This window comes from Sarcophilus harrisii, chromosome 4 (genome assembly GCF_902635505.1).
Source record: "Sarcophilus harrisii chromosome 4, mSarHar1.11, whole genome shotgun sequence".
NCBI classification, from domain to species: domain Eukaryota; kingdom Metazoa; phylum Chordata; class Mammalia; order Dasyuromorphia; family Dasyuridae; genus Sarcophilus; species Sarcophilus harrisii.
The window spans coordinates 166,730,603-166,756,096 of NC_045429.1; the positions used below are offsets into that span (position 1 = coordinate 166,730,603).

The window sequence follows — 25,494 nt, forward strand, 5'->3', positions numbered from 1 at the left end:
TGCAACTGAATAATAAAAGTTTTTTTGAAAAAGAAAAATTATGCCAAGCCACTATTTGCCATATAAATATTTTTGCTTTATTATATGGCTGATGTAACTATGTTCTATGTCATCACATACCTTTCTTGCTCTGAGTTAACTGCTGCTTAAAACAGAATATAACTAATCCTCACTAGCATCTGGGAGGGAAGTAGTGAAGTTCATAAATTCAAAAGTACAATATATAAATCTACACACACACAAATCAACATACCTAGTTACTGAATAGTATTCATTATACAAAGCAAACTGCTTGATTTTTGAGAAGTAATCATTTAGAATATAGAATTAGAACTAATAATCTACATATCTAAAATTCATAAACCATAAAAAATTTCACATGAATCAATTTCCAATGCTCTTTTCTCAAGTCTAGAGACTTCTTTCATGTATTTTGGAAGGCTATAAAAAAGGCAAAGTTGAAGACAAATGCTATAGACACAAAAGTAATATACTAAGTAATGTACTAGTAATGCCTACCTCTTTTTGCATCATATTAAGCTTATTTAAGATGTAACACAGATTAGTGGATAGAAAACAATCCTATGAATAAAGATGATGTATGTTCAATTTCCATTTCTGACACTCTCTAACTCTGTAACTCTGGACAGATTATTTAACCTCTCAAGGCCCCAGACCACTCTCTATATGTCAATTTGTAGTGATATGAAGTAAGTTTCTCATTTAAAGCTCTCTATCCAAAAAATGAAATTAAAGTTACAGATGATAACTAATAATCCATATATCTAAGAGATTGCTTCAAATTCAAAATTTGTACATTGTTTTATCCTAAAGATCATGGCTCTTTAAATTTTCTATAAAACTGATAGTATGAGGAGTTTTTACCATGCTTCCATGTCACAAAATAATTTTAAAGCCAGTGGCTATTTTGCACCTTGGTTAAATATCATTGCTAAGACTTAGAGCCACTGGCAGAGATTATACATTTTTCTTCCATCTACTAATCAGGTACCAATGCCAACAGTCAATATTATTTTGGCAGGAGTGGTCCTTTCTGTGACATTACAAGTCTTTCCACCTCAGTTTTAGTTTTCTTCTTCCATTAGCGAAAAAAAAAAAAAAAAGTGAGGGAAAGACTTTACACTTCAACAAATGAGAGTTCTTAAGGGTAACATTTTAAATATTGTGTGGAACCTTTTTTCTCTTCAATTCAACTAGTGCATACACAATCAACACTGGAAGTGATGAAACCAGTTTAATCTGTTAAAAAACCTTGTTGCAAAGTTATGTTTCATTTTTTGTAAAGGATTCTGCTCCTCCAATTGAGGCAACGTGTAATAGATGCCACTATATTGTCATTGCTAGGAAGTTACCTAAAATTGATATTCAACCTAACTATTGAATGCAAAATCATCATCCTGGACTGTAGAAAAGGAAAAAACAATTCTTAAAGACTTAAGAATTCTAATCAACTAAATGTTCCACCAGGATTCCAGAGATTTGAAGAAAAAAAAATGCTTTCCACCTCATGTCAAGGCAATCATGGACTAATATGAAGTAAAAAAATGGGATGTGTACAAAGGGGGAATTTATTGTGTATGACCATAAGTATGTGATGCAGGAGTTCCATATTTTCTTTTTTTTCTTCCCCCCCACCAATGAATGAGGGAAATAGGGAGAAAAAGTACTCTATAATTTAAAACAAAAAAAATTTTTAATGGGAAAGCAAAGGTCCTTTTAATGCCTCTACTTAAAGAGTACAAAAAACTCTCCTTTAAAATGGACAAAACAAAGACTTTGACCACTCAGTATAAGACTCTTGTCTCAGTGTTAAAACAAAGATCTCTAAGTACCAGAAGATAAAAAAAAGTACTCTAAAGCCTTCTCAATGTCTTTGCTAATTGGTAGATAGAACTGAAAGAAAGCAAAAATCACTTATGGCTGAATCTATAACTAAACCTTGTATTTTTTTATTATTATTTTTTAGTCTATGTTTTAGTTACTATGATGCCGACACAGTCAGATGGGGGAAAAAGTCAATCATTGTCATATTCAAAGAAGACCAGTTTCTGACTGAAATGATAAACTAAGATTAGCTCTTCATGTTGAATTTCTTCACTCATGGTATATACATTAAAATATAGGAGCATCTCTAATGCACCACCATTAACCATCTAAAATACTTTTTCTTGAAAGTTGTCCAGCTCTCCTGAAAACTTAAAGATTCCCTTGTTGCTATAAACCATAGGAAGACATCCTGAACATACTTCTAGTGGATGCTACCATGCCCCAGATCTCATTATTGAGATCACCATAGTAGGTATTCTCTTTATCACTGTAGTAGTCAAGAAGGCTACAATTTCCTGTAAAAATGAGACCATAATGCCCACTTACTAGTGAGCACATGCCTTTCTCAAATCGCCTCATCAATATGAACCTTCCATAAAAATTGAGGAGAAAGACAGAAGGATCAGACAAAAGAAGAAGCCACAGTTCATTACTTGCTTGACCCAAACAATGTTAATACAAGAAATTCAACAAATATTTAAGTATCTACTTTTCCCAGAGAAATAGGTCAGTGATAATGGTGACCCAAAGTTTAGGTAAGGAAAAGTCACTGCTTTCAAAGAGCTTGCATTCAAATAAGGGAATAAGACAAACAAATTAAATCAGTATTGTTGAATTTTTAATTTTCCAATACAATTGAGTAGAGAAATGCCAAATATAAGTAAATGCATAATGTATGCATAATAGGACAGGAACTTGGCAATTGTGATTTGAATTACATATAGAATTTCCTCTACCAATGCAGATTTACACCTACTCTGTAATTTGTAGTATTAAGAGGACTGTCTAGAGCATGTGAGGAATAGTGACTTGCCCCATACCCTGAATTACAATAGCTTTAGATCTTTCTACTTCATTTTTCTTCCCTCCTACAATTTATTCTTCATGCCATTATCAAAAAGCTAGTATACATCAGTCACAGGACTCGAAAGATCCAGGTCTTACTGGATCTGAGGTATGTGAGGTCTGAAGGGAAAGATCATCAAAAGGAGGTAACATTTGAGTTGAACATTCTAACACAGAGGTGGAAAAGGACTAGATATGGTCACAGAACAGAAAAAGGATTACTCTGAAGTATAGAGAGCACAGAGATGAGGTTGATGAGGTTACATAAAAATGACAAGATGGTGTCAAAATATAGAGGAGATCTGTCACTAGGCAAGAGTTTGAATATTGCTTACTGACAACTGGGAATCACAAAATTCCTGAAAAGGTGAACAATATGACTGCATCAAGATCTCCAAAGATTATTTTGATAATGGTATAAAAAACAGATTGGAGGAGAGAAGGGGAAAAAAAGGCAAAAGTTATTAAAATTCAAGGCATATGGCAACAAGTACCTATAGTCAAGTATGAACATTAGAGATAAGGAGAGGAAAAAGAAAAGTCAAAGACATAGACTCTAAAAGAACCAATTAGGACATAAAAATTGTCTGAAGAATTCTCTTAAGACAGTTACTAATTAGCTTTGACAGATGGAATCAACAAGTTAGGTAAATGATTAAAAATGAGAAATGAGAAATAAGGAAGATTTTAAACATGGCAGATATATTTTTAAAAATGAAGTTAGAAAAGAGGAGTAAATTTAGGGGCAAGTTTGGTTTGTGGTATGAATTTGAGGCTCTGAGGAATATTAAGGTAGAACCCTGAAGGAAGAAGGATAGAGAAATACAAAGACGAAAAAAAAGTTGGGCTGTGAAGTTAGAGTTGAAAGTCACTTGAACACAGACAGCAATGGAAATTATGGAAATTAATGTCATAAGATAAAAGAGGCTGAAAGAATTTGGGGAATATTCAACTTAAGGAGTAAAGAAGAGAGTAAGGCTTTTACAAAGAAAATACAAAAGGAATTGTTGTAAAAGTAGAAGCTGTGGTGTCTTTGAACCATGGGAAAAGGGTAAGCTCCAATATTACTTTGTAGGGATCTGGTAGAGACCTAAAATGGATATGGGCTCATTGGATCAAACTCTTGATCTACCTTTCTTTCATGCCTGTAAAAATCTCAGCATGAAAACAAGTACAATGAACATATTCTGTGCCTTGTTCAATCATAATTTTAGACATGCTTCCACTCTGTGACCCTACTAGGGGATTTCTTGGAAAAGATACTAGAGTGGTTTGCCATTTCCTCCTCCAGTTCATTTTACAGAAGAGAAAATTGAGGCAGAGTTAAGTGACTTATTCAGGGGCACACAGCTAGTAAGTGCCTCTCAGGCTGGATTTGAACTCAGGTTATCCTGACTCCAGGGCCTGGGCTCTATTCATCTATCTTATCTATCCTAGCAATGTTAGCACACCTTATTCCTAGCACAGTTCAATTCAATTTAACAAGCATTTATTAAGCACCTACCATGTGCTACAATCTTAAGCATTTAAAGATTTTGTTTTAGGTTCCTGTCTTCAAGGGCATTAAATCTGACTAAGATATACCTAGATAAATGCAACATGAAAAGTAATTTAGGGAGCAAGAAGAAAAGAATACTAACAACTTGGAGAATAAAAAAAAAAAAAAAAAAACAAAACCCAACCTTCTCAGTAATGCTAACACATGGAGCTGGTCTTTAAAGGAGGCTAGAAGTTCCAAGCAGAGGGAAAGGGTTAAATAAAGAATTCCAGGGATAGGGGACAGCCTATGAAGAGCCATGCAGAGAGGATATGGAATGTTGTTTAAGAGGTAGAGCAAGTAGGTCATTTTGGTTGAAACAGAGAGTATGTGAAGAGGAGTAAAGTATAATCAGCCCAGAAAGATAAGATGGAGCCAGATTGTGAAGGTCTTTAAATGGCTAGGCAGGACACAATCCTGGCCCTTAGTACAGGATCTTGCATATAGGGGCCACTTTAAAAAAAATCATTAATGAATGAATTAGATCTTGCTACAAAAGTCCATGAACCCTCAAAGAAAGTAGTAGAAAACTAACACATATGCTTCTAAAGCATCATAGTAGTATTTCAATTGTATAAAACCCTGAGAGGAAACAAGAAACGAAAGGGAACAGAGAAGAAGAATATAAGGGATTAATAATAGCTAGAATGTGCATAGTTAACATGTATAACTTTACAATTTATAAAGCACTTTACATTATTCATTTTATCCTCACAACAACCCTGAGAGGTAGGTGTTATTATTATCCCTATTTTATAAAGGAGGAAACTCTGTAAAAGTGCCTTGTCCAGGGTCATAAAGCTAGTAAGTATTTGACACTGAATCTGAACTTCGGTCTTCTTGAATCCAAGGATGCACTCTATCTACTGGACCATGTAACCACTTTCAGAAAAGACAATTCCCATTTGGAATAGCTGAAAGTAGAATCTATGATCTCAATCTCATTAAGTAAAAGTAAGGAACATCTATTAGTCACAGTTCTATATAACAACTGAGCTCTAATTTATTAATGTAGTAAAAGTTTCCTAGAATTTCCCAGGAAACTCTCCTTACTACCCCATCAGTGGGGAAGAACAAATTAAGAAAAATTAAAATCCAAACCTTTAAAACAAGCTTATTTAATGAAGACTTGTGTCTCTGTGTGAAGTCAAATTCAAAGCATCTTTCAACAAACAGATATTGCTACAAAGTAAAAACTTTCTTTCAAATCAGGCATGACAGATGCTGGCTTTGATAGTGTACTCACCCTGCCTGATAAGAACTCTGAATTGCACACATATTAGAATAAAAAATAGTTGTATAAAGACCAAAGATTTTGTTCTTAGGACCTATCTCATACATTCTATTAATGTCAGCAAAATCTAGAAGAGTTCAAAGTCATTTTTAATGCCAAAATAATACTTTCCTTTAGCATTTGGTCATCTACCTACTGCCCACTGTTTATTTTGAGGGGGGGGGGGAACTTTTTAAAATCTTCCTATTTATTTTTTTATTATTTATGCAATCTTTAAATTATTCCCTTCCATCACTTTCATAGTGCTGTGACAAAATTCTTCTGTTTATAATGCAGTAATAGTGTATTTAGCCTTTTTACTGTTGTTGCCATGATGATTATATGCAAAGGATTAGTTACCAGAGGCACCAGTTCTTCATAAATCTCAACTTCCTGCTCTTCTGTGCAATAAAAAGGATAAAATTATTTGAGGCTGACACCTAACCTACTTCCTCTCTAAAAAGGGGGTGGTGGTAGAAGGGAAGATTAAGAAAAGAACCCAATACCCCCCCCAAAAAAAAGAAATTTTAAAAATTATGGAAATTAGAGTCAGAAACCATTATGTACAATATTAAAAGACATGCTACACTTGATATACTCCACTCTAGAGGTTTATTTGGCTTTAAGTTAAACATACACTCTCTAAGATAAGAAGCAAAAATACCCTTAAAATACCTAGTTCAACAAAAACTTATACCAGGAAAGATCAGTACCCAAACAAACTCTTAGAACTAAAAAACAATGTGAAGGTGTCTTGTTTGGAAGAAAGATGTGTATTTATGTTAATAACATAATTTTTAAAAATCTCATACTGAAAAGATTAAAAATAAAGCTGCTCATTCTCAATTAATTATCTTAACATTTTCATAAATATACAAATAATACTGATGATGATGATATTTAAAGAAACACTAATATGCAAAATTTGAATATGGCTTTGTTTTGATTTTTCCCCCCATAAAAAGTCAGGCCTTCATACTTAACTCAGTCAATCTCTGCAGGTCAACAGGAAAATAATGTCATTTAAATTAACCAAAAACAACCAAAATAAAACCACAAAGAGGGCATCTAATCATACTGTTCATCTTAATGCCCACATTATATTGACCCACTCGGGAGTTTCAATTCACTTCTCAGAGCTCAATCATTTTAACAGATGGGGGGTGGGGGTGGGGACAATACTAATTACATAGATTTCTTAACCTAGTTTAGTATCCTGGTATAATTTATTATTATAACTAATGATTTATTCCAACAATTACATGCAGTATAAATGTAATTGTTGGAATAAATCATTAGTTTTAATGCTAAGATGCTCTAGCTAGAAGCTAATTCTTTGCTATATACTTCAGACTTCAGGGAAGATAAGAGATTGAGATATTTAACAGAATAGTCTGTGAATTTATCTCTTTAGTTTTAGATTATTCTTTTCTTTAGATCATTCTATTCTTTTGATACTCTTCTGATACTCTAAGAACAGAAATTGATTTTCTAAGATGCCCTTCAGTTCCAAGAAGAACTGTAGAGTAGAGGATTCTAAATATTAATCTAAGTGTTACAATGTTTATTATAGGTTGAAACCACTTTAAAGGGGTCAAATGAATTTCTTCATTGGTAACACTGAGTGGCTATCCAAGATACAGAGTTTTAACAGCTTAATGACTTGTTGCCTCTTGAAGCTTCTAGGAACTTAGGAAACTTTTCTTTAGTCACCCAAATGAGTTGCTATCCATATTTCCAGAAATTCTGTCCTTCAATATATTTTTTACTTTTCCCCTCCCAAATATTTTCTCTTTCTTCTGTTTCCAACCCACCTACCTCCTTTTGTCTTACTGGTTTTATAGACCCAGGCCATTAACTGCAACTTTACCTTCCTTTTTCTTGAGTTAACTCCATTGTCTCTTAAGGTTTCCTCTCTAAATAGCAACTGAAATCCCTGACATAAAAGTCAAAACAATATTTAAATCTCTACCTGCAGGTACCACTGCAAGATTTATATCCCAAAAACATTCCAAAAAAGAGAAAATGATCTATTTGCACAAAAAATATTTATAGCAGCTCTTTTCCTAGTGGTTAAGAATTGGAAATCAAAGAGATAACCAACTAGGGGATGGCTAAATAAGCTGCGGTATGATTTTAATGGAATATTATTGTGCTATAAGAAATGACAAGCAGGATGATTTCAGAAAGACTTATATGAACTGGTGCACAGTGAAGTGAACAGAACCAGAAGAATGTTGTACACAATAAAACATTGTTCCATGAGGAGCTAGCTATTAACAGCAATATATAACCCAAGACAATTCCAAAGGACTGATGATGAAGATGATGATCTACCTTCAGAGAAAGTACTCATATTAACTGAATACAGACTGCAGCTTGTTATTTTTCACTTTCTTTTTTTTCTTTTATTTGAGTCTTGTTATGCAAAATGACTAATATGAAAAGTTTCAGATAATTGCACATTTATGATCTATATTTGATTGCTTTACTGTCTTGGAGAGTAGGGAAAGGCTGGAAGGAGGAAGAGATTTAGAACTCTAAACTTTTTTAATATTAATAATTCTTTTAAAGAAATTAAAGCAAAAAAATCTATACTTCAGAATACTTTCTTTTAGTTACAGCTAATGTTCAACAACAAATGAGTATTGGTTATGTCTAATGAGTGATCAGCTGTTTGCTCTAAAGCAGAGCACCTGTCATGCATCATTCATTTTACAACTTCAGACTCTGGGTTGTATATAGTACATACAGGTTTTTTTCCCCCCTTGAAGGCAAGGGACTTAAAGACTCTATACCTCAAATGCCCATCAGCCAAGCACATAACTTGCAGAAAACAGACACTCATATAAAAATGTGTTGATCAAACACCAGTAAATACTGACTTAAGTTTTAAATGCACCTCAGAGTGAGTAAATGTGTCTTTCCTGACTCATCTTGTAAATTAAAAGTCACCTCAAGGAGATGTTTTTCTACAGTTTGGTTTTCCCTCAACACCACTCTCCACTCCCTTAGACAGGATTTCACTCACAGACATCATGCTGAACATTGGCTGGAATAGATACAATCCACTTTCTAATCTCTTTCTAATCTGTTATCAGTAAAATGAGTGTAGCCTCAATACAATAAAGAGCCATTATGAAAACATTACCTGATGTAAGAAAGTTCTTTTATAAAATACATCTTTCTCCTTCTTCAATCAACTCAATAAGATTTGCAATTCAATTTTATTTATCATATTATGCCTGTAAAAAAAAGAATGATGTTTTTCTCTAAACTCTAAAAAAGAAATTCTTTATCACAGAATGATCCAGATTCTTTACAATGAAGGAGTCCCTCCCCCTAGGAAGACCCTAATCTTCTGAATATGTCATTGGTCACAAAGTACACTGGAAATGAGACTGTGGGTGGATCAATCTGTACCCATTACTGGAAAAATTTACTGAGTATACTCCACCAGACTAGCACCATAACATTTTTGATGTAGACAAAACATGAAAAGATGATGCATTAAAATATACCCCACATGATCTCAAATAAGTAATGCAACCAGATTCTGCAGATAGAGCTGGTTTGGGGATCAGGTTTTGAATCTAGTTTTGCAATTTACTACAACTCACTTTAGCTGTTTAGGACTGTTTCCTCCTCTGTAAAAGGATAAAGTTAGAGCACATTCATTAGTGGAGTCAAACTCAAATAGAAATAGATCTCTTTGACTTAGAAAACCACAAATTAGCCTTATTTTCATTGGATTTTGTGAAACATTTCCCAATTACATTATAATCTGATTCAGGTCACACTCAGGAGTTTGGTGGGCTGCTAGTCTGACACTTGGAGACTAGGTGAAATCTAAGATACCTTCTAGTTCTAATAATCTTTTATCTATGATTTTTCTAGGAAAGTCTGGCTCACTGACTCCCAACAACGGTTTAGACCTTATCTCTTTGCCCTCATAATTTGAAACTATTACACTGTCATCACATTGTAATAGGGTATTAAAGAACTCTTAATAAACTACTAGAAAGGTAGTGTGACTTAGCAGATAAAGGGATAGACCTACATTCAGGAAGACTGCTCAGTGTCCTCAGGCAATTTCCTAATAGTAGTTGCATAGCTATGCATGTGTATGTGCATGGACATACATATACATATTACATATATGCACATGTATGTACATTCTTTTCAACAGACATAAGTAGAATTATTAGCCCCAATTTTATAGATGAAGAAGATTTCGAAGATTCAAATGACTGGCCTAAGGTCTAATTCTGTACCAGTATATAAACCAGATCTTCCTGATTGCTAAGATTAACAAGGTGAAAGATCTGTACACCAAATCTTCCTACATCAACCAGGAAGAAATCACATCTGGACCAAAGAAAAAACATGTAAACTCCTTTAAGGCAAAAACTTCCAACACACAGTTGTCACTAGGTAAAAGCTGGTTAACTAATCTGCAGAAATATAGCTTGTATTCACATCTAATTCATAGAGACAATTTTTGGCACTGAAGATCCAAAAAGGTACCTGCCCTACCTCCACATAAAATATAACTACTTATAAACCAACTGTCTTCACTAAGCTGGGAAATTTTTGTTTGGAAAAGAAATTTCCATTCTTCTTCTTACTTGACAATTTAAATTTTGACTGTGAAGCAACTTCATCAGAGGGAATAAAAGTAATCAAAGAAAAAAACAAAACTCAAAATAATTAACTTGTAAAGTTAGGTATATACAAGCATTGAAAATTATGAATATCACAGAGTAGAACATAGTAGAAAGAATACCAGATTTATACATAGTCTGAGGACCCAAATTAGAAACCAGATCTTAAACAACTAAAGTTTCAGGAGAATACGTTTTTTCAAGTCTGGGGGGAGAGGTCGGGACACTGAACCAAAGGGCAGGAGTTCTCTTTCTGACTCAATCAGTCAAGTTCTATGTTACCCTAGCAAGTAACTCCCTCCATCTGAGCCTCCTTTTCCTTGCCCATAAAATGGGTTAGGTCACCTCTCAATTTACATATTACAACTATAACATTCCATGATTCTAGTCATTTAATTTTTAACCTACATTTCTTTAACAAATTCCTATAACTCCCAGTATATAAATTCTCATTACTCCAATTTTCCTATAGACCATCAACCTAATCATATTTGTAACTAAAATCAATACTGTTCCAATTTGGAAGATTTGTTTATGTTATTTACTACTATTATTTAAATATGCAATTATGATCCAACCCAGTTTTACATACATATATATACACACACAAACAGCTTTGTACATTAGAATTGTATAAAAAAGTGATCTTTGCCCTATTTAAAAGACAAAGAGACATCTATATAAAAGAGGCCTATCTTAAAACCAGAAGCCACATGTTCTTTTATAGAAAAGCAATCCTATTCTAGAATTTTGAAAAGTCAACACACAATACTGTTTAAAACAAATCACTTAGGAATTAACTCTCTATATTTTATCCTTGAAATCTCTCTTTTACAAAGATGATAATTTCAACAAACTACTATATCTTAATATGCAACATCCTGCACTCTTTATGCATAAAGAAAATATGTTTGTGTCTGCAGTGTTTTCATATGTTTATTTTTTCCCCATGCTGTCTGTGCTGAACTACAGAGAAGGTTAATATCTCTAAGAGTGGGGAACACATCTGTTTAGTATGTTGAGTGCAGCATTGAAGATAGCTCCACAAGTTGATGGATTTAATAAATACTTTTTTCATTTACATTATTTTCTTGGTTATTTATAACTTGGAGTTTTTTTTTTACCTTATTTACATGTGCAATAATGTTGCCACTCAATCTGAATTAATCCTGATCATTAAGAGCAGATGAAGTGAAAGAAAATAAGAAATGTAAGACATACAAAAGATTTACATATACTATAAATTTCATGGGAACAGAAGTAATCTTGTTATAAATTATCTGAAATTCATTTCCTTCTTGTGTTCCACTGTGTACAGTACACAGACACATATTAGTGTTCTGTACACAGTAGGCATTTAATATTTCTTGACAATGAATGAAACAGTAGAATATCAACTGGTTGACATACTATACCCATTGTTACCAATTACTTCCCACTGACCTCACATGTCCTTCACCCAGAAAACAAAGCAACACGACAAAACACAATCTTAGAGAAGAGATGGGTTACAAAAACAAACAAACAAAAAAACAACAACAACAAAAACCCACCTTATGGGACTCCAGCTGAAAACTCTAAATTGTTTCTACCATAGAAAAATTGGCACATAATACACTGGAAAGTCACTATAACTCTATTACGCTATGGAGTGGTTTGAGGCAGATTATCTTGGCCCTCAACCAAGGGGGGTTTAGTTACCCAAAGGACCTCATTATAAACTTCCCTCTGTTCCCAAAAAGCAGTTATAGTGAGGATGCAGTGGAAGATGTTTCAGAGTACTGTTATTATGCAAATTTAAAATATTTCATTCCAGTTCCCCAGTACTTAAGAATAAGACAATCTAACTCCAGTAATGAATATGTGCAATTGAAATGCTAGTTAAGAACCTGCCAACTAGAAAAGAATTAAAGATAAACTTAAGGGTTATTTAAAAATGTCCATTCAAACCCTCTTTAGACAAATAGGGGAATAGGTGAAGGGGGGGAGGGGGAGGAAGAGACTCCAGTAGACCTACACCTAAAAAACCCCCAGGACATTTTCTCCCCAGGACAAAGCCTCCAGGATATGTACAGAATTTTTATCCTTGAAGATGAAAAGTAAACATATATTCACAAAGTACATCAGATCCTTTTCTGCACCCAATGTTTCAATTTGTGTCAGGCAGAGGGAAGCCTCATACTTTATTTATATAACTCACAACATTTATGTTATGGCAAGAAACCTATGAAATTACAAAGGGTGCTACTCCATTAAGTCCTAATCTAACATCTCATTGGGATTTCTAAGTGACTCGGGGTTCTTCAAAAGCTCTTCCAGAGGAACAAAAGTTCTAAGTCGGTTTTCCAAAGGCCAATCTGGTTATACCAGTAGACTGGCCATGTAGTGACAAATTCTTTGGCCATGGTAAATGATGCAAACAAAGAAAATTAAAAACTTTAGTTACATCTGGCCCTTTTCTTTTGCAGTGACAGTGCCAGATAGGCAGAAAAGGTGACCAAAAAACTCAGAATCAAATAGGTTTTAGATCCTCCATAATTTTTAATATCACCTTTGACATCTAACTGTGAGATTACTGTCCAAAGACCTATGGTTCAGTAATGGACCTACTAAAGGGAGAACTGAAATTAATCATGACATTTGTGATACAATGAAATCAATAGGAGAAAAACAGAAAGGACAACTAAATGAAAAGATGGCTTAACCATTTTTTCTTAAAAACAAATTAAAGAGATGTGGGTATTGGATTTGAGTGTCATGTCTCCAAAGACAACAAGAAACATCAGTGCATGAAATATTTAAACAGCCCCAAATTCACTGCTCACTATAAAAATATATCACTAATATTAAAAAAAAAACACCTAAAGATAAGTGCCGATTAAAATCTATGTATTTGTTGCAGAGATTTAAACATCCTCCAAATGAAATAAACATATACTTTGATATTTAATGACTTAATACAAAAGTAAAAATAGGTGGTAACAGTGAAAAATGTTAGAAAATATGAATCAGTGTAAGGATGCAAGAAGCCAAAAACATGTAGATTACACAAAAGCCTCATAACTACACATGAATATATTTTTTAAAAATACCAGAAAGCACTCAATGAGTACCAAATTACATAACAAAAGATAAAATTGATTATATTTTAACAAACAGGAAACACCTCATTACTAACTTGAGGTTCATTTTTCAATCATCACTATATCATTTTGAAGACTGACTTACTAAAGAGAAAATTAAAATTAGTACAAAACTAAAAGAAAAATATGAAAAGGATATGGTCTAAAAGTATAACTCTTATCCTGACTTATTTAATAACTTATGAAAATGGGATATGGATGGAAAAAAGGCCATAGATTAGGACTATAACAAGAGCATACAGAATTTCAATCATGTGAATTAACTGCCTTAAGAAAGAGGCTAATAGTACCTTATACTTTAATTATAAAACATTTGATATATTTACCAAGAATATATATATATGGTCAAGGTCAACGTAATATAAATGTCTTCAGTAAATCTTTGAAGGATGTGGGTAGCTTATGAGTGGTATCACTGTAAAGAAAAAGCAGAGGAAAAAAAAATCTAAGAAAGGCTGATGAGAAACCTAAGTAAATAAAGTCACCCCAAACATATTTAAGGTTAAAAATTGGGAGAATCACAGAGGAAAAATGGAAACAATCTGCAAATATTTTTTATAACATATACAATTATGTCTACACATGTATATGTACAGACACACATATATTTAAACCATCAATGACTATAACAGAGTCATTATATTTGGATTCTAACATCACAGTCCTAGATGAACTTATAGAAAAGTTAGAAATGGCACCAAAGAGAATAAAGATGGGAAAAGCAGCTAGATGAGATAACATAAAAATTCATGCTGGAAGTGACACAATTGTGGGGGTACTAAAGAGATCTATTCAAAAGATAACTGAAAATGAGGAAGAAACCCAAGGCTTAAGAGGAGGGGAAAAAAATCTCAGAACTATTAACATCAAAATAAGGCAACCAAAAACATCAGCAAATATCAAACTATATTCCAATTTCCCAATAAACAGAAAATTTATAGAAATCATCTATACAGGGAGAGAGAATACCCATTTTCCAATGAAGACGTCAGTAAAGAACAGGAAGGCCTTTATAATCAATATTCCAGAAGTCCCATCTTTACCAAAAACTACCTGAAAGAACTTTTGAATACAAGATCCCACTTTTTATTGTTTTTGCTAACAAAGAAACATTTGATTCCATACAGAAAAATATAGTCTTAGCCTTCTTTGACAATCATCTGATTGCAAATGAAACAGGGAGATATGTGCTAGCCAAAGGTATTCACTAATGTCATAGAAAAGATTCTGTGTAGGTTTTCAACTAAAGAAGATCCCTGTGGATATGAGCTCCTACAAGTGCTTCTAATGGCAGATGCATTATGAGAGTTGTTAGAAGAAATACACAACCACTCAAAAGAATTTGGACCATCTACACAGGAAAAACCAAGTGGACAAAAAAAATTACCATCATCCAGTGTATATTACATGTAGTTAGGTAGACAACCCACAGAACTTGTCCATCTGTGTATATATAACTTGATCAGACAGTATAAAAGAACAAGCAGTGCGCAAAACCAAATGGGAGGAGAAATTGCAAAGTAATTTTCATGACTCCAAATTTCTGCTGGAAACAAGTGTTCATCTTTATAATATCAATATTGTGTCAGTGTTATTGTATGCTTGTGGAGTCATCTAAAACTGACAATTATTAAAGAATTAAAAATGAGTATCATTCAAAGGGCAATGTAGAGGAACAGTAGTGGGTGTGAATAAGGTACAACATAATTCAAATTAGGAACCTAAAAGAAGTAAAGTAGATCCCCAAAGAAATGTAAGATCAAAAAAACTTAGGAATATGTGTAGCCAATTTCTATATTCTGTCATCTTATATATGTTAGCAGAAAGCAAAGAAGGTCTCTAGCATATCCCACCAACTCCTATATTCAGAGGAGACCATGGAAAAGTTACACAGGGCAGACAAGTATGGATGGTTTATGCTCTGCATCTACAGAAGAAACATACACATTGATGAAATCACAGATGTATTTGAGTATCACAGAAACAAGAGATTTACTTCCACAATTTCTGCATTGAAAACCTAAGTTCTAAAGAGACTACAAAGTGAATCTGTGAACTAATTCTCTCCAACAACACAAACTGCAACTCATTTGTGTCTGCCCATCCTGTGCAATTCTTGTCAATATTCTCCCAAAAGTTAGGGAATAGGGAGTGGTCTACTATATTTGCAAGAGGCTTTCCTTGATTTCTCCTGACATTTTGAGAGTCCAATATAGCCCTCTGATTATCCACCGGTCATTCCGTACCACATGAACAATAAAATTCTTTTTCTTTAACAATTTCTTTGATGTCATACTTTATAACTTGTTTAAAATTAACGTGCAGTCTGAGATGAAATGAAGTTTTAAATTGCCCCAAACAGTAGTCAAGTCAAAAACAAAAACAACCTGCCTTTTACACACCTTAAAAAGTCTATGATGAAAGTCATCTGCTGTACTAATCATAAAAGTTATACAGAGACTTTAGAAATCAAACCCTCTCATTTTTCAGAGAAGGCAACTGAGATCATTCAAAATACATTTATTAAGGACTAAAACAAGCATCGTTAGTCAAACTGCTGTTCTATTTCTTAATGTTTTTTAAAAATACAAATATTAGTCTTTGTATATTGACAAAATTTACTTTCAAGTAAGTCTATGTTGTCCTAAAAAACTCGAAAATAGCTTTAAGCTGTGCTGGGGGCTGACTAAAAACACAGCTTCACTCACGATAACTATAAATACTTGTTGCTTATCCAGTAACCTTTGGAACTCAGGAAAAGGCATAAACTTATGGGTTCTAATCGTACCTTCATTCCTCTATGATTTAGGAAATTCACTGTTCTTAGGTACCCAGCATTCCAAATCCACTCTTGGACAGTGGCTGAGGGTTCCTAATTACTTCCAGGTCTAAATAGATACTTTCCTCCAAGTAAAGGCCAGACTTTATTTTGCCTTCCGAACTTGAAGACGCGACTTTAACCACTAGAGGTCTCTGCTTGGCCAGTTTTGCACGTACGCTATTTTTTGCTGCACTTGAAACTTTCCGGAGAAATGCTCTCTCCTCCACTCAGCTTGTGTTTTTTTTTTTCCCCCTGAAAAACTTGCGCAAAAATCCACGCGACCGAGGTTCATCAACAACCACGTCTCTGGCTATACCAGATCTGAAAAGACGGCATTTCCAACGATGGTCTAAGTGTTTTATAAAGAAACTAACCAACCTGCAAAACCCGAGGCGGGTTATAAACATTACCATCACCACCCCCCAACCCACTCCCCCAGGTTCTTTCTTTTCAAGTGAATTTCACATCTGATATCTTTCTTGTGAAGTTGGGGAACAATTAGAAATCTATTTCCGCCTCGGTTGCAGCGCACTTTCCTTTCTCAAATTTTTTCCTCTTTCTTTTCTTTTTTTGAAAAGGGAAAAAAAAAAAAAAAAAAAAAAAAAAAACAAGGCGGTAAAGGGAGGGATGGATCCTGCGCTGGGGGAGGGGAAGGGAAGGGCCGGGGTGTTCAATGCGCCTGAGGAAGTTGCATAAGGAAAGAGACTCCGTTTTGTTTTTTTTTTTGTTTTTTTCGGGTGCTCTTCTCTAACAAAGTCGGCGGCGTGTCCGGGGAGCGGGAAGTGAGGAGGAGACGCCGGAATATTTTACAACTATCTCCCCAGGACCGAGGCAAGCCCGAGTCATACCCACCCCGCTGAGAGAGAGCAGACGGACTCCCAGACACCCCCACCTCTCCTTGGGGAAGGCGGAAAGGAAACCGCCCTCTTTTTAAACTTTCTCTCACGGTCCAACCGTGGGTCGGGCTCCAGCCAAAAGGGGGGAAAAATCATTGGGACTTTCTTTTAAAATCTGTATGGATAATAAAACTTTTGCAAACACTCGAAGTTCGTGCTCCCCCTCTTCCCCCGCCCCGCACCCTCTCTTCCCTCACCTTGGGGTGCGCGGCGGCAACCTCGGCTTCGGAGCTTTCCAACTCACCTCACCCACCCACCCCCAAGCTCCACATCTCCGAGCCGGCCTCGACTTCCCCGCCCCCCCCATCCTCAGTCTCCCGCCAGCCGCTGGGCGGGTGGCGGGCCCAGCACCCCTCAGTCCCGGGCGGCTGCACCCGCACGCGCGGCAGGCGCCCGGGCGCAAGCTGGACTTTGCCTCTATCTCTTCCCCCCTCACCACACACACACACACACACACACACACACACACAGTCACACACATACACACAAGACCCCTTTTTTCTCTTCCCCCAAATCGGGGCGTAAACAAGTTGGGGAGAAGCTGCCGCCACCGCGTCTTTCCCTCCCCTCCACCTCCTCCTTCTCCCCGCCGCGACTGCACACTCACTCACACTCACACACCCGCGCCCGCACCCGGCCGAGTGCAGTGAGCCGGCAGCGGCGGCGGCGGCGGCGGCGGCAGCGGCAGCCCAGACCCAGGCGGTCCTCCAGCAGCCCCCTCCACCTTCCCCTTGCTCCTGATCCCCCCTGCCCCAAAACGGGACCCGAGGGCCCCCAACGCCTCCCGCCCCCGAGCACTTTCCTGCCTCTGGCAGAAATAAACTAGGGTGTGTGTGTGTGTATGTGTATGAGGGAGGGAGGGGGGTATTTTTGTGCAACTTTCCCAAAATGGCGGAAATTGGAGCTGATCTATATTAAATTCTCACACACTCCGTAGGAAAGGAGGAGGAGGAGGAGAGAAGAAGAAAATGCAAACTGCCCCCCCCTTCCTTTTCCTCCTCCTCCTCCTCCTCTTCCCTTCTCTCCTCTCCCTCCTCCGTGTGTGTGCGCGAGCGAGTGTGTGAGTGCGTGTGCGCGCCGTGGGTCGGAGAGGCCTTTCCACCGCGCACACACCGAGCACACCCTGGGGGAGACGCGCTTGTACATTCAACCAGTCTATTCTCCGCAACCCGAGTAGGGAGAAAGTCCCCCGGCCTCTTTTTCCCACTGCCTCGAGCTCCCGGACTTGTCCTGCTCCCTCGCCCGCTCGCTCTCCCCTCCCGTGCGCTCGCTCGGCACAAAGGCCACCCCGGGGGGGGAGGAGCGGAGAGGAGAAAAAGGGAGCCGAGGACCGAGAGTCGGGGCCCGGGGTTGAGGAGGGGGGGAGGAGATCGGCACAGGAAGACCTGCCTCTCCTCCCGTCCTCCCCCCTCGTCTCGTCACCCTTCCCCACCCTCGGCCACCACCTACCCCCCCCCCCTCCCCTTTCGTCCCCTCCCCGCTCGCCGCCTCCCCCCCTCCCCGGGCTGCGGCTCCGCTGCACCCACACATGCACGCACCCGGGGCCGGCGACACAGCGCTCCCCACCCTCCCCTCCCCCTCCCCGCACCAACCCCGCGCTCAGTATCAGAAAAGAGACCAAAGTGACCATCTCCGGGGGGTGGGGGGGGCACGCGGGGGAGGGGGCACCCCCACGCATCCCAGATCCTGTGCGCCTGGCGAGAGCCTTCAGGCGGCCGAGCTGAGCCCAGGTTCCCCTCCTCGCAGCCCCCCACACCCTCCTCCGTGTGCACGCCAAAGGAAAAAAAAATACAAGTCTCTTCTCCTCCCCCCCCATTTTTTTTTCCTTTCTCTTTTCTCTCTCTTTTGTTCCTCTTTCACACTCTCACACACTCTACTTCGGAAGGTGATGCCCAGAGACGCCCCTCTCCAGCCATTTCCGAGTCACTTGCCCACTTTTTCCCCGGGATTAAGTTTGCTCCTCTTTCCCAGAGGCGGAGAGAAGTGGGGGAAAAGCCCCTTCTGTCCTTTTCCCCTCCCCTGATCGTTTCACAAGAGGAGGGTGCGCTTCCTTCCTTCTATAGGTCTCTGAACTTTCATCTTCACCCAGAAAAATAAATGAATGGCTTTGGCACGTACAAATCTTCGGATTAATTAGAGATTAGATCAGATCAACCGCTTCTTACCCCCAAATTTTCTCTTTTTTTTTCTCCGTCTCACGAGTAGTCCTGACAAATGGTCCAGGGCTGTGGGCGCAGTGCGCATGTGCGCGTAGAGTCAGGGCTGGGGAGAGGGGAAACTGCGCTGCTGCTGCTAGGGCTGCTGCTGCTAGGGCTGCTGCTGCTGCTGCTGCTGCTGCTGCTGCTGCTGTTGCTGCTGCTGCTGCTGCTGCTGCTAGGGCTGCTGCTGCTAGTGCTAGTAAGGCGGCTGCTGCCGCTGCCGCTGCCGCCGCCGCCGCCGCCGCCGCCGCCGCCGTTGCTGCCACCGTCGCCACTGCCGCTGCTGCTGGGGTGTCTTATTCTTGCTTCCCTGTTACTGCTGTTTCGCCTTCGCGGCTGAAAAGCAGCATTTTAAAAAGCCTGTTAGCAAATGCAGCGACCAGCAGATACTATTTCAGGTGCATCTTTTCTATAGCCTCGTCAAACGACTCGGAGCCGTTAAGGCACAGTAAAATGTAGAGATACACAGACACACACACTCACCAAATGGTAATGAGTGACCAGGTTTTAGATTTCTTTGTTTATTTATTTATTTTTTTACTTTACTTTTCTTAAAGCAGTATTCATGGCCGCTAATCGTCTCTCGGCTTATTAAATGTATGCATTCGGCCATTAAAGATTTTTTTTTTCAAAGACATCTCTCACACAAAGCCTAGAGAAGTAGCGGTACGTGCCACAGGTAGAGAAAAATAAGAGATAAAGTTTCAGTTCTTGAAGTGATAAAGGTTTGACGTCTTTAGAATTCAAACTGTGCAAAAAAAATTGTGACAATGAAACTTGTGGGTTTTTCAGGTTATGGAAAACATGGAATGTTTAAGTCTGGGCCACAACTTGGAAACCAGAGATTTAAGTACATGACAATGAAATGCATAGGAATTGCTGCATTATTAGAAGCTTTAATTATTTAAGTCAATTACAAAGTGGCTGTCAAGTTCTAGGATTGAGAATTGTATACCTTTGTTAACACATCAGAACTGGAGGGGATCAGTATTACTTTTAGATATTGACAGTTTTCCACATTAGCAACATACCTCCATTTAGACCTTATTCATTCTTTTACTCTATTAAAAGAAAATAAATAAATAAAGCCCCCAACAATAAAACACATTCTTACAAAATTAAAGTAATTGAGGATCTAAATATTTGTATGTCAATAACAACAGTTGACAATCTGAAAAAAATTTAGTAAGTGTGATTCCAGGAATCCAAAATAAAAGGTGTAAAAGCAATCCTTGAGAATTGGGGAGGGAAGAGCCATCCTCTCTGCTGGGGAGAGGCCTATCTATTTTGCATTTTAACAAAGAAAAGGAGAGCCCTTTCTGAAAATTTTCAGTAAGGCCTACCTAGAGTTTAAATTTATCTCACTGTTTTATTGGTATCATATTTCTTAAACTTCCAAAAATAAGATTATTCTTGCTATTTATCCTTCAAGTGAGGAAATGTTTTTCTGAACCAAATTGAGAAAATATAACTATTATTTTTTTTCTTTGAATTGTAAAATTAATTATAAAAGAACCCACTTGAGTATCTGTGCTATTGGGTCCAAGGATATGTGAAAGAGCCCTAGTTTAGGCAGAGTGTGTGAATAAATGAAAACTATGGATAATCCCAAACTTTGAGTTGGCTATTGATTTCAAAACCTTCTCTATGTCCAGCCTTTCTAAGAGCTGTTACCAAACACTCTAATGAACTGATTTGAATTTCAGCTCCTCTCCACTGGCCTTGTTAAGAATGAGCTGCGAAATGACCAAAGATAGCATAACAAGAAGAAAGAAGGAACTAGAAATATGGGCTTTTAAGTAGGTGAAAATTTGTTAATCCACCCTTGATAAATTCAAAGGAATTTTAAATTATTATTCCAAAAATCTTTTCTAAGTACTTTCTTTGGATAATTTTTTGTACTAGATTTATATTGCTCTCCCCATATTAGGATTTGTTGGCGTTTTTTGTGGTATCCCGTTTAAAATGTATCTTTCCAAATCTTCTACAGACATTTCAAATTTTGATGAAATTTCATTTTCTTCTCATCTTCGGAAAGCTATCCATAAGATTTCTAAGTTTCTGACCCAATTATTCCCAAAATTCAGATTGTTTTTCACAGTTCAATATAATAACTGAAAAAAACAACAAAAAACAAAAACAAAACTGGGGAATATTGATGGATATTTCTCTAACCTTTCAGGATAATGACATTCTCTCACAAAAATGCCCCTTGGTGCCACTGTCACTCAAAGATAGAAAAGAACAGACACAGAGGTTAAGAATATAGACTATGCTCTGGCCTAGTACATTTTTTTTTTTTTAATGTTCTTGGACCCTTTACAAAAACAATGCCATTTTCCAACCTGTTCTTTAAATCCAAAATCTTAGGACAATTTTAGATACCTCTTTGGCTTTTGGTCTCTACATGCAGCCAGTAATTAATGGTAACAGTTTCCATTACATAGCCCAAAGCCTACCATTCTTCACTTTCCTATCTACCAAATCTGTTCTCCAGGTCTAGGTTATGTTATCATGTATGAACTACAAGAACCTCATTACTGACCTCTTATTAGGGTATTATTCTCCACCTCAAAACATTCTAAACATTGCTGATAAAAACCATTCTCCACAACAAAGAGTGGAATCACATTATTCTACTATTCATGACCTTTTGTGGCTTCTCATCACCATCTAGATCTAGTTCCAAAATCTTACTACAGACTTCAAAATTTTCAATCACCCTTTCTAACTTTTCAAGGCTACATACAGGAATTCTCTGCCAATGGAATCCCAAGTAAGGCTATGAGCACATAAAGATGTAAATAATAAGGGTAAAAATGAAGGACATTTTGGGTGGGGCCCTAGTGTGGTTCTTACCTACCTCTTCTAGGATGCACAACTGTAATCAATAAGACCTAGACATCCTTCTACTATCTGTAATCATGAATTCATGACACAATCATTTCTCTTATCTGCCTTACCTTCTTAGTTCCTTCCTTTCACAACTCAAAGACACCCTCCTCCTAGAACACCCTCCTCCTAGAACCTTCCACAGATTAGACCCACTAATTAGTTCATGCTATTTCTTCAATTTTATTTCTTTATTTGTTGTATTCATTGTATAAACCTAACACTGATTAGAGAATCAACCTGATTAAAAGATTGAGCTTGAAGTCCTGGATACTTAGGTTTTGTGTCAAGAGATATCTTAAAAAAAAGATTCAGATGACTCTAACACATGTCAGTTGTGCAACACAAGTAAATAACTTGACCTCTCATTGCCCAGGCAACAATAGATGAGCTAAGAGTTGTCTATTTGTGTTAATGGAGGGAATTTCCATAGTGAGAGTTCCCATACACATAAAATCATAAGTCTAGGCCAAAAATAATTTTTAAAAATATTTACTAAGTGGTATATAATGAGAAGTATAAAAAGCCAGATACTGCAATAAAAATCAGGAAATCCCAATTCTAAGCCCAATTCTACTGCTGACTAACTTTACAATTGGACAGACAACTTTTCAGAGCCATAGTTTTATAATGTGTCAAATATGTAAAATGATCAGTCATATAAGTGTGTTGTAAGAATTAACTAAGATAATATTAAAATATTTTGGACTCTGTTATCCACCAATCAAATGTAAGATGTAATTATCATTTTCAAAGGAAATAATGCATGTAACATTAAAATATAAGTACATCATTATTATTGTTTTATGTCATATCTCCTCCATTATATCATGGGTTCAAGTACTGCCCCAACACATAATGATTGTCAATATGGAAATGTCATTCAATCTTTCAGTGCCCCTAACAACTCTCAAAGAGTTTAAATTATAGAGAAATTGCATATCTGCAGAAGTTGGCTGGGCTTTCCCTCCCACCCATCAGAGGCAAAGTGTGTCAAAGAATTGGATATAAATGAAAATCATAGGCCTTTACCCTTCTTTCCCCCCAACAAAATTCTACTTAGTTCTCTTGGGAACTTTGATATATCTACTGACATGGATAGCATGACTGTTTTCTCATCATATTTTGATACTTTTAGCCCATAAACAAAGAAATATTGGATTTAAAAGTAAAGCCTAGCAAAACATTTTTGCTCTATATTACATTTTATCTGTAGTATTTTTGCTTTTTTTGGAGTAGAGCATGGTATGAATGAAGCCAGAGTCAAAAATTTTTGTTCCCTTCTGGCTAGTCCATTTTGATTAGTTTCATTGCTCTATACAATATCCCAGACTACAGTCAGCCATCTTGCAAATGTGTTATTGATGATTACAATAAAGTAACATGGAATTTCTTTTAAGATATTTTTAAATCAACAACATTTCAAATTTGATCATCAATATTACATTTTGCTTTTAAAATATTTTTTCAAAATATAATTTTTAAACATCATAATACTTGTTCTTATGCTGTAATAATGGATGAAAAAAAATGGCATTAAGTTGGCTTTGGACAGAATTCCAGTTATTGATATTTGTAACATCTGCGTTTGGTTTTTCTGTTAGTATTCAAGCTATGGCAAAAATAAATGCTCATACAATCTAATTTGAATACTGATTATCTGTTCCCAAGAGAAATCTGTATAAATTCTTAACTACAGAATTTGTGATAATAACATATAATATAAATGGTGAAGTGAAGGGGAAAGGATCTACCTTATCAAATGAGAAGTTCACATTTGTATAAAATTCAAAATGTTAATAGTTCTTTTAGAAAACTATATATAGGGACAGTTAGGTGGTGCAGTGGATAGATCATCAGTCCTGAAGTCAGAAAGACCTGAGACACTTAACACTTCCTAGCTGTGTGACCCTGGGCAAGTCACTTAACTACAATTGCCTAATAGTATGCTTTTGCATTCATTAGGACTTTTGTGAATTGTATATGTATAATAAATAATATAGTCATTTACATTTTAAGTTTGGAAAATAAGGTACAAAGCAGTTATGCATATGAGTGAAAGATATGTCACAAGACAATATCTATAGATTGTATTTTCTGATGAGGAAGAAGAAAAATTGGAACACTGGACTTGATTTTTTTCAAAATAAATTTGAGAGATAATTTGTCTTTTTTTCCTTTTATACCCCGAATTTATATTATCATAACTAAACAAACTTGAGTCCTCAACTGATGGTTTTGGAGGGATTTTTTAATATTTAAAAATGTTGAATGTTGGAGAATATGTGGAGAAATAGTCACGATGATGAACTGTTGATGAATGGGTGACTAAATATAACTATTCTGGAAAAAAAATCAAGAATTATATCCCCAAAGTTACTAAAGGGTACATTTCCTTTGGCACAATTATGGCTTAGCTGGGCCTATATCCAAAAGTAAACAAAGAGGAAAAGCTCCTTTATCTACAAAAATATTTATAGCAGCTCTTTTTTGTAGTGACCAAAAAAAAAATAAAACAACCAAAAAAAAATAAAAATAAAAAACAAACCCCAACCTGAGAATTAAAGGGATGTCCATCTAGTGAGGAAGGGCTAATAAATTGTGGAATATGAATGTGATAGAATAATAGTGTGCATTAAAAAATGAGGAAATAGATGATTTCAGAGATATAGTTTGTTTTATATGAACTGATGCTGAGCAAAATCAGAACAATTTATATTATAATGTCAATATTTTTAAAATGAACTATTTGAAGAACTTTTATAAACTGATGAAGAATGAAATGAGAAAAAGCAGGATAATAATTTAAATAATAACCAAAGCCATGAAAGCTATAAGACTTATGATCAGTACAGTGGCCAGTCATGATTCCAGAAAACTGATAATGAAATAAATATATTCTCCATTACAGAGAGGTGATGGATTTAATGTGCAGAATAATACATAGTAACAGAGAAACCAAACACAGATGTTACAAATATCAATTGAAATTCTGGCCAAGTAAACCTAATGCCATTTTTCATATATATGTTTTCATACATAACCATTAAGGGAATTAGTTTTTCTTGACTACATATATTTATTACAAGAAATTTGGTTTTCTTTCCTTTTTTTCTCCAATGGGATAGGAGAAACATCTATTTTAGTTTATCAAATG

At 36.4% G+C, this 25,494-nt stretch overlaps 1 protein-coding gene across 2 annotated transcripts in view; it reads right to left on the reverse strand.

The window, feature by feature from the left end:
- Positions 1-19,553, reverse strand: part of L3MBTL3 (L3MBTL histone methyl-lysine binding protein 3) — a 144,385-nt gene extending 124,832 nt beyond the window's left edge. Inside the window, exons 1-2 of one of the 2 annotated variants that reach the window (XM_031964282.1) lie at positions 19,413-19,553; positions 13,857-13,945 (exon numbers count right to left, since the gene is read on the reverse strand). The gene's annotated coding sequence lies outside the window, so the exon portion shown is untranslated. The remainder of the gene's footprint in view (positions 1-13,856; positions 13,946-19,412) is intronic. The other variant, XM_031964281.1, reaches the window with a different exon arrangement.
- Between the last annotated feature and the right edge of the window lie 5,941 nt (positions 19,554-25,494).